We start from the raw sequence: 9,592 nt of genomic DNA on the forward strand, positions 1-9,592 counted from the left end.
GCCCAGGGTCACACAGTGTCTGAGGCCAAATTTGAACCTAGGACCTCCTGTCTCCAGGCTTGGTTCTCAATCCACTGAGCTACCCAGCTGCCCCCCCACCCAAGAATAATTTAATTAGAAGCCTGCTCTCTTCAATATTTCCGAGGTCCCTGATATCCATTCAAGTACCCCTTCTACCTACTCGTCCAAATTATGATCCTTTTGTCAATAGATGGACTTTTTGAGCTGTGGTTAAAAAAAATGTATTTATATATGCATGTATATATACATATGTATACATCTATACTATATATGCATGTATATGTGTGCATACACACACATAGATATATCAGTAATCTAGCAGCAAATCTTCCCTTAAATTCATCTTTTTTCCAATCCAATTTCCTTACCTCCATTAATCAATATAACCTATTGTCAGGCTTAGAATTCATTGATCTAGAAATGGAAGGGGATTTTTTAAAAAAGTATTTATGCTTCCATTTTATTGTTTTTAAGAATTAAACTGCTACCTCAGTAGTCTTCAGAGCAATATAATGAAACACATACATTTCATTCAGACTCAAGTCCATCATAGTTTTAAAGGTGGAAGGGAATTTAAAAGCCATCTAGTCTGCCCTTCTTACTTTTCAGGTACAAAAACTAAGGTCTTGAGAACCAAAGTGACTTGCCCAAGGTCATACAGGTATTGTTATTAATACATGACTGGAATGGGAATGGGATTGAACCCAACTCCTCTTATTTTAAATCCTGTTTTCTGATAGTATAGATTTCAAAAACCTCGTGTCATCATGATGCCCCAAATGAAGACTTGCATGCAGAAGGATCCCTGCTTAGGCTGTGAAAACTCGGCTTTAGTTTTTAAAAAAAAACTAAAGAAGGTAATTTAAAGATTTTAGGCTGGGTTTAGAATTCCATCAAAAGCATTATGTTCCACACAAATTTATTTCTTGCATACCCCAAAAATAAATCCCCTCAAATTATTGTTCAACATATAAAGCAAAACATGCTTTGTAAGTGTTGAGAAACAAGATTCTTCTTGGATTACGGTAACTTATATTGAGCCACTGTTATCTGATCCAACAGGGTAACGAACTGGCTTCATTTCCTGGTTTGACATCTGTTTGAACCTTCTTTCACTGAAGGTATCCTAAATGCTCAGGGAGAAGTATTTTTACATAGCTTCAATGCTTAATAACAGTTGGTGGTCCCAAGAACACAAGGCTCTGCATGCAGACCCATGTGAGAATGAAGATTTGAGTTCGAGCCTTCCTTCACCCACGAGAAAATGGAGGCACACTGGTTTGGGAATAAGATGAACTGGACTCATACCTTGCCTCACATACTACCTGTGGATTCTTGCATAAAGCACTTAAGACCTGTCACCTCAGCTTCCTCATTTTTAAGGTGAAGGAGCTGGATTAGGTGGTCTCTGAAGTCTACTTTATCTCTAGTTTTATTAAATTCAAAACTAGGATATTGCTGATTTCCCCCCCATTCTTATTTTTTTTTTGGTTGGTGGGGAGGGGAATGGAAGAAAAAGATATATTCCTTGAAATTTGAATGAATTTAGAATACTCAGGATAACAGGAAACTCCTAAAGCAGTTAGTGCATGGGAGATCCAAGAAAAATCCATGGATTCATGGGGGATCCATGAGCAATACCTGTCTTTTTTTGTCTGTAGCAGATGTGATTTATAGGTACTGAACTTTATTGCACTGTATGTAACTAGAGTTTAAGTGGACAACCTCCCTCTCCCATGAAAGTTTTTACTTCTTATGGGACCTTTAGATACTTGGCCTAAAATAATCTGCCTAATAGGATCATTTAGAGCTAGAAGAGACCTCAGGCAATCAAATACAGAGCCCTCATTTTACAGAGGAGGAAATGAAGGCCTTAGGGTCAGGATTTTAACCCAGGTCGATTGAGTCCTGAGTCAATGCTCTTTCCAAAGGATAAATTAATCAGCAAGTATTTAATAATTACCCCCTTTGTGCCAGGCTCTGTGCTGAGAAATTTACAAATATTTCATTTGATCATCTTGACAAACCTATGAGAAAGGTATTATTATTATCATCCTCATTTTACAGATGAGAAAATGGAGATAAACAGAGTGACTTGCCTGTAGTCATATATCTTGCAATGTCTGAGCTAGATTTGAATTCAGGTCTTCTTCACTCTGGTCCCAGCACTCCATCTGCTATACTAAACTAGGTGCTTTCAGAAGAAATAAGGGAATTTAATCGAAAGGTGGGTTTTGAGGGAAAGATATAAATTCTATTTGGGATATATTGGGACTTCTAGTTTGTTCAGTTAGTGATGTAAGAATGGAGTTCAGAAGAGAGAATAGGAATGGATACTCTGTGTCTGTGTGTGCATGTGTGGGAGTATGAACATGTGTGTATCTGTAGCTCTAGTAGCTTTCTGCAAAAGAAATGATTCTTGAATCCATAGGAACCAATATGGTCACCAAGAGAGAAGAGAGTTTAGAGAAAGAAGAGAAGAGGATTCAGGACAAAGCCTTGAGTTATATCTATAGTTAGGAATCATAAGTATGGTGAAATAGCAAAAAAGACTGTGAAGGAACTAGAAAAGTAGAGGAGAGTAAGAAAACCCAGAGGTGAGAGAATACAGAGGAGGAGAGGAGAGTCAGCAGCTCCAAATGGTCAAAGGCTTTAGAGAAGACAAGATGGACAAAATACTCTAGCAATAGAGAGGGCTTTGGTAAAATTTTGTTTTTTCTTTTTGTTTGTTTTCGCACATTTTATTTAATTGATTAATTAATTTAGAATATTTTTCCATGGCTACATGATTCATGTTCTTTCCCTCCCATCCACCCCCCCCCATAGCCAACATGCAATTCCACTGGGTTTTAACATGTGTCATTGATCAAATTTGGTAACTTTGTAAAGAGCAGTTTTAGTTGAGTTTTCAGGTTGGAATCAGATTGCAAAGAACTGGGAAGTGAGTGAGAAGAAAACAAATGAAAGCAATGATTGCTGACTACTTTTTCTCTAGGAGTTTGGCTGAGAAATGAAAAATAAATAAGCCACTAGCTTGAGGTAATGGTAGAATCTAGGGAAGATTTTTATTAAAATAGAGGTCACTTGGGCATATTTGTAATAATAGGCAAAGAATCAATAGGCAGGGAGAGACAGATCCTTTTCGAAAGAGAGGAGATAATACTTGTGGGGCAAATCTTATGGAAAAGATGAGAGTCAAGGGCATTTGTAAAGGAACTAGGCTTTAATAAGGAAAAAGCCTACCTTATTATCAGTGCTTGGAATAAAGGATGAGAGAGAATGTGGGGAGAATGATGATGTCGAGGGGTTTTGAGTTGTAGAATAGGAAAGAAGAGGTGCTCACATTGAATAGTCTCTGTTTTCTAAGTAAAGTATAAAGTGAAGACCTCAGCAGAGCAGGTAGGGAAAGAAGAGATGTGGGAGGTTTAAAGAGAAAAGAGAAGGTTGGAATAGTCTCTATGGAAAGTAGGAAAGAATCAAAATTAGAGAAAGAGAAAAGATTTACTTTGCTTTGGTAAAGGCAGAGTTGAGCTTTAGATGGCATAAATTTGTAGTGGACGTGGGTAGCTGATTGTAGGAATTACTCCATATCCATTTTTTTCCAGATTATATGTTGATATAATTTTTAATATTCATTTTGCAAGCCATGTTTTTTCCATCTCTCCTACCCCTCCCTAAGAAGGCAGGTACTATGATATAAGTTGTACATATATTATCACATAATGCATATTTCTATGTTTGTCGTGTGAAATGACACATTGTTTACACTGGAGAAAAATTCATATACCAGGGCAGGTTTCCATCTGCATTCAGAGTCTGTCTGTTCCTTCTATGGCACTCATGAGTCCCTCGCCATATCCATTTAATGGCATACAAGTAGGAAGAGGAGGCAGATACAGGAAATCAATCCAAGCCTGGGGTTGTCAAGGCATTTGAGAATAGAACTGTTGAACTGGTTAATTATAGAATCAAGTTTGGGAAGGGAAGGAAGAGAGAAGGACTTGAGTCAAAACTTAAGGGTAAAGGGACTGGCAATCATAATGAGGGTAAAGAAAACTCATTCTTTATGAGGGGCAATTCACAGAAATTTTTAATCAGATAGAGGAATGGCAGAATTCTTGATCATGGAAATGTAACACTTTTGGTATCAGATAGTTAGGTCTAGGTGGTGGCCATCTCTGTGTGTGACTGAAGGGAGAAGTTGGTGATGAGAACTGAGTTGGGGAAATTGGGAGGTTAGTGTGTTTGAGGCAGCATCAACATATATGGTGAAGACCCTTCATATAAAGAATAAGAAGCATGTAAATATTTTGTGGATTTCAGTGGGAGTTAGCTATGCATTTAAAGAGAATACAGCCAAGTTTAAGGAGAAAGCAGCCTCTCTTGGTATCAGCCCTAGGTTAGAAAGAGAAAATACCTCGATTTATACAGGAGAGGATAGGGAAGATGAATCACAGAATAAGTGTCTGGGGCATTCATTCATTGGGGGAATTTAAGGCAATTCTCATTTCAGGGATAACTATGTCACCAACCACTAAAAGTAGTTTCTTCTGGCAACCCATTGACTGTGCTGACCTCTTCTTCTACACTGCCTGCCCCTGAAAACCACTTTCTATATATTTAGGACACTAAGTCTGGCTTCCTAGAGCAGGAAACTGGACTTTGAGGGTCTTGGGTTCGGTTTTATTTCTGGCATCCTTTTTTGGTTTATTGGGCTTCCTTAGTTGTCACATCCTTTAATTAGGCCTTTCATGTGTTTTCTTGTTTGTAAAATGGGAGATAGTCTTTGCTAGTTATTTCATGAGGATGGGGAAATCAACAAAGCTCTATATACTCTATTTGTTATTCTACTTTAATTAATTAGTTCATTTAATAATTTGGAATATTAATGTTTGGAATTTGGAAAAATAACGTTTATTCATTCAGGATCTATTCTATCTAAGGCACGATGCTAAGGTTCTGAAAAAGATACAGAAACAAAATATCCCGTTCTCAAGGACATTTATAATCCTTTGAAAAAAATAACTGTTACATAAGTAAGCAGAATATCAAATGGAACATCATAATTACATGAGAAGTATGGATGAGGTGCTATCCAGACTGCAGAAATATGGAAGAGCTGATCCTTGAAGGATGGGTAGGATTTCTTTCAGTAGGTAGAGGTAGGGAGTAGTCAGGGCAGAGAGAAGGGGAAGGTAGAGGTAACAATTTGAACAAAGGCTTGAAAGCAAGAAAGTTCAGGCTCATTCCAGAAATGACAGAGAGTCTAGTTGGCTAGAGCTAAAAAATATGAGGCACTGAACCTAGGCTGTGCTGAGCAAATAATATCTTGAGTCTTTGTCTTATATATAAAAAGATGTAGGAGCTATAAGAAAGGGAGAGTCAGAGAAGTCCTAGAAGAGAGGGCCTGATTTTCTTTGGTCAAAACTTGATTTTCCTAGAGTAGCTTCCTGCTCACTTCGCCTCATTCTTTTCCTAACTCTTGGTTGGCACAAAATATACATTTTGCATTGTTAACTACTCAAGTGATTTGGTACAGTGGGAAAAACTGTGAACTTAACATTGCAAAATCTGAAGTTGAATCCTAGCTTTACTAGTTATCTTCATGACCTTGAGCAAGTCACTGAAGGTTTGGGCCCCAGTTTCCTAATCTATAAAATGAGAGAATATTAAACTAGGTCAAGGGGTTCTTAGGCTGGTATCTGTGAATATTTTTTGAAAAAAAAAAATCTTGAGAACTATGTCGCTGTAATTGATTTCCTTTATAATCTTACATATTTTTTTTTATGCATTTAAAAGCATTATTCTGAGAAGGAGGTTCATAGGCTACACCAAGGGGGCCATGACATAAAAAATTAAGAATCTCTGGAGGAATTCCAGCTCTAGATCAGTCATCCTATGATGGAGAGGTGTGCTGGTAAATATTTAATAAACAACCCTCAAAAAAAAAAAGAACATGTACACAGTACTTTTAAAATTTAATCTGCATTATTAACATTTTTTCCATCATTTTCTTAAGTCTAGACAATCAACAAAACAATAAACCAAACCTCATGTGTGGCTTTTGACTATTTCTGAACTATAAATACTCCCCCTGAAAATGTAACAATTGACTATTGCTAGCTCAACCCTGTATCCTATAAGTCTTCTATCCTAGTTAGGACCATAAACTCCTGGTGAGCAAATTCGAATCTTGATGTCTGATGGAGTAAAGTTTTAAATTTAATCTGATCTAATCTGAAAAATGTTTGCTTTCATCTTGACCAGGATGAGACCTCAGCTCTGAAAGTTTTATTTCACCTTCTGGTTGACACGCAGTTACTATGGATCCTAGAATAGAAAACTCCATGGAGCTCCATTAAGCCACTTCCCACTTTTTCTAGAACTTTCTTTTCCCCTCAATAGTGATTCTGCAAGAGCATAGCTGTTCTCTTTACAGTTCTGAGGGAGGAGGGCTCACAAACAGCCCTTTTCAATATCTCAACCAGCAATCAGGCATTCAGTTTCTACTTTAGGGGTTTGTTGATGTTTAAGGTTTATTAACTAAAGGCATTTTGGTGGGTGGAAATTGGGATTTGCCTGGGGCTGGTAGGAAGTGATTAGCCATGGCCCTGGATAAGGTGTGGTTAAAAAAAAATTACAGCTAAAATCTCTTTCACCTGCTTAATTTGTTTCAAGGCAGATTTGTTTTTAACTTCCAAATTACCTACCAGGATTTCTAGTCATTAAATCCTATCTCGAATGATTATTTTCTCTTAAGAACTGCAACAAAGAAAAGAAAGGAAAATAAGAGGCTCAAGAATGCCCTTTCTTGAGTATTTTTAAATACAACAGAATAGCCTGTGGTTTTCTTGAGGGCCCATTATAATTTAGTTATCCCATAGAGCATTAAGCAGAAGAAATCTAGGTATGGTTTTACACAGCACCTAATTTAGACATAAAAATTTGCCTGCAGGACTACATCTGGCCTGCCTTAGCGGCATTATTCTGAACAACAACAACAAAAAAAACCCCAAACCCTTCCTTTTTTTTTATAGTCAAAAGGCTTGGATTCCAATCCTATTTCTGTTACTTTGTGATTTTAGACTTAACCTCTTCAAATCCTTAGATTGTGCCTCTATGAGATGGTATAATGGGGTTAATAATACTTGTGCTATTTGTCTCAGATGGCTGTTAGGAGGAATGAGTTTTGCAAAATTTACATGTAGATACAGGGTATTCCAAAATCTTAGTGTAAGTTTAAGTTATTAGACTTTTGAGAGATTTTGTACATGTGTAGACTATTATTAGCCTTCTTATCCCCTCCTCTCCCTCCTATGGCTTTTGGGGAAAAGGGAGAGGACTGGCTTCTTCCTACCTTATTCCCTTCTGTGTATGGACACTGACCTGCTTGCTCTTCCTCTAGTGCCTGACTAGGTAGGTGCCTTTTATGGTTTGGTCTTTCTTTGGATGTCTAGCACTTAGCATGGGGCTTGGCACATAATAAGCCCTCATCATTTGGATGGCCTGGGAGTTACCAGTTCCAATCCTTTTGGTGAGATGGATGACAACTAGGCTCTACCATCTGCCACTATATTCTAAAGTTTTCTGGACTTGACCATCTACTTTGCTTCTGAATGCCTCCAGATCAGCTTGATGATGGACCCAAAGAACCACTGGGCCTTGCCATTCTTCCTCTGGCTACTCTTAAGATTTTCAGATCTTTCCATCTACCCAGTAGCTGGATTCTCTTTTATGTATTACCTTTCCCAACTGTGAACTTCTTGAGAGCAAGAACTATCTCAGTTTTAAAATTTCTATCCTGAGCACTTAATAAAAAACTTCATGCACAATAAGCACTTACTTAATGTTATTCATTCATTCATTCATTCATTCATTCATTCAGGAACTTCATGCACAATAAGCACTTAATGTTATTCATTCATTCATTCAGGAATCACAAGTTGTCCACTGCTGAATCTCATTCACAGCAACAATAGGTGCCAAAACCATAACTATGATGAGATATCTAGGGTTTTATTCTAGGTTGATACAATCCAAGGATATCCTTTCTCCTGATGGTAAAAGAAATAGTGGAGAAAACTTCTAATCTGGACATTTTTCTTCATTTTCAGTTTAAAGTCTTTCTTGGCCCCACCAGAATCTGATGCCATTCTGCCTTTCCAACCTGTCCTTCTACTATTTATTCTCCTTCATGTAAACAATGCTCAAGCTATGCTATCTTTTCCCAAACACATCTTGGGTTCCCTCATATTCTTTCAAAATAGAGACAGTATGGCATAGTGGAAAGGGCTAGATTTGGAGTCAGAAGTCATTTACTCATTCCTGTCCCTTACAACCTGTGTGATATTGGACAAGTCCTCTAATTCCTCTGTGCCTCAGTTTCCATATCTATAAAATGAGGTGAGGAAAGGAATAGATACCTATTATTGCCTATAAACATCTCATTTGAACCTCACATTAATGGGTGCTTTTATTATCTTCATTTTAGAGTAAAAGAAACTGAGGAAACAGAGGTTTAGGGACTTCCCCAGAGCCATATACTATCTGGGGTCAGATTTGAATCCTCATCTTCTTGATGAGTCCAGTTCTTTAACCATTGTACCACTTAGCCACTTCTGTTGGAATAAATGATGACTAAAGGCACTTTTGACTCAAAATTTATGACCATACTTCCTATCTGCCTGTAAACTATATCTCTTTCAAAGACAAAAATAAATGCCACTTCCTCCATGAAATTTTTCTTTCCTCTGAACTCCCAGAATGAGTGTTATTTTAAAATTTATTAAAACACTTTAGCTTTTGTTTTTTTTTTAATCACCTTTACTTCCAAATATGTTCATTTGTCTCCCCTATCCAGAGAACTCTTCTTAGTAAAAAAATAAAATTAAAAAAAAATTTTTTTTAAAAAGGAGGGCAGCCAGGTGGCTCAGTGGATAGGGAGCCAGGCCTACAGATGGGAGATTCTAGGTTCAATTCTGGCCTCAGATACTTCCTAGCATTGTGACCCAGGATAAGACATGTACCCCCAGCGACCATTCTTCTGTCCTGGAAATGACCCTTAGTATTGATTCTAAAACAGAAGGCAAGGGTTTAAAAAAATTAACTGTTTGCTCATATCCTTCTCTCAATCATTTAACTTTAATTAATATTAAAATATTAATATTTTACTTGAATACATTCAACTTTTTATTATAGTTACTTGTATAACCATCTTATCTTCTTGACTATATCCTTATCTTTCTAACGAATGTGTCTTGTCTTTTTATCTCCCTCTTTATCTAGCATAGCACCTTGAGTGTCCCATTGAGAAAGAAGAGAAAAGTAAATTGAACTTGTTCTACTTCACTGAATTAAATGAACAAATGAATGAATGAACGAACGTCAAAAAAGAAAGGTTCTGAGAAAGTCACCAATATATATCTTAAAACTTAAACTCCTTTTCTTCTCTGTCACTCCTTCCCTCTCTGCTTTCCCTGTTTCCTATAGTTAGCACAGATACTCAGTCGAATTTAGAAATATGCCTGAATACATAAAGTTTCATGTTCCATTTCTGTTCTTATAATGTGGA

This window comes from Monodelphis domestica, chromosome 1, assembly GCF_027887165.1.
Source record: "Monodelphis domestica isolate mMonDom1 chromosome 1, mMonDom1.pri, whole genome shotgun sequence".
Lineage (NCBI taxonomy): Eukaryota > Metazoa > Chordata > Mammalia > Didelphimorphia > Didelphidae > Monodelphis > Monodelphis domestica.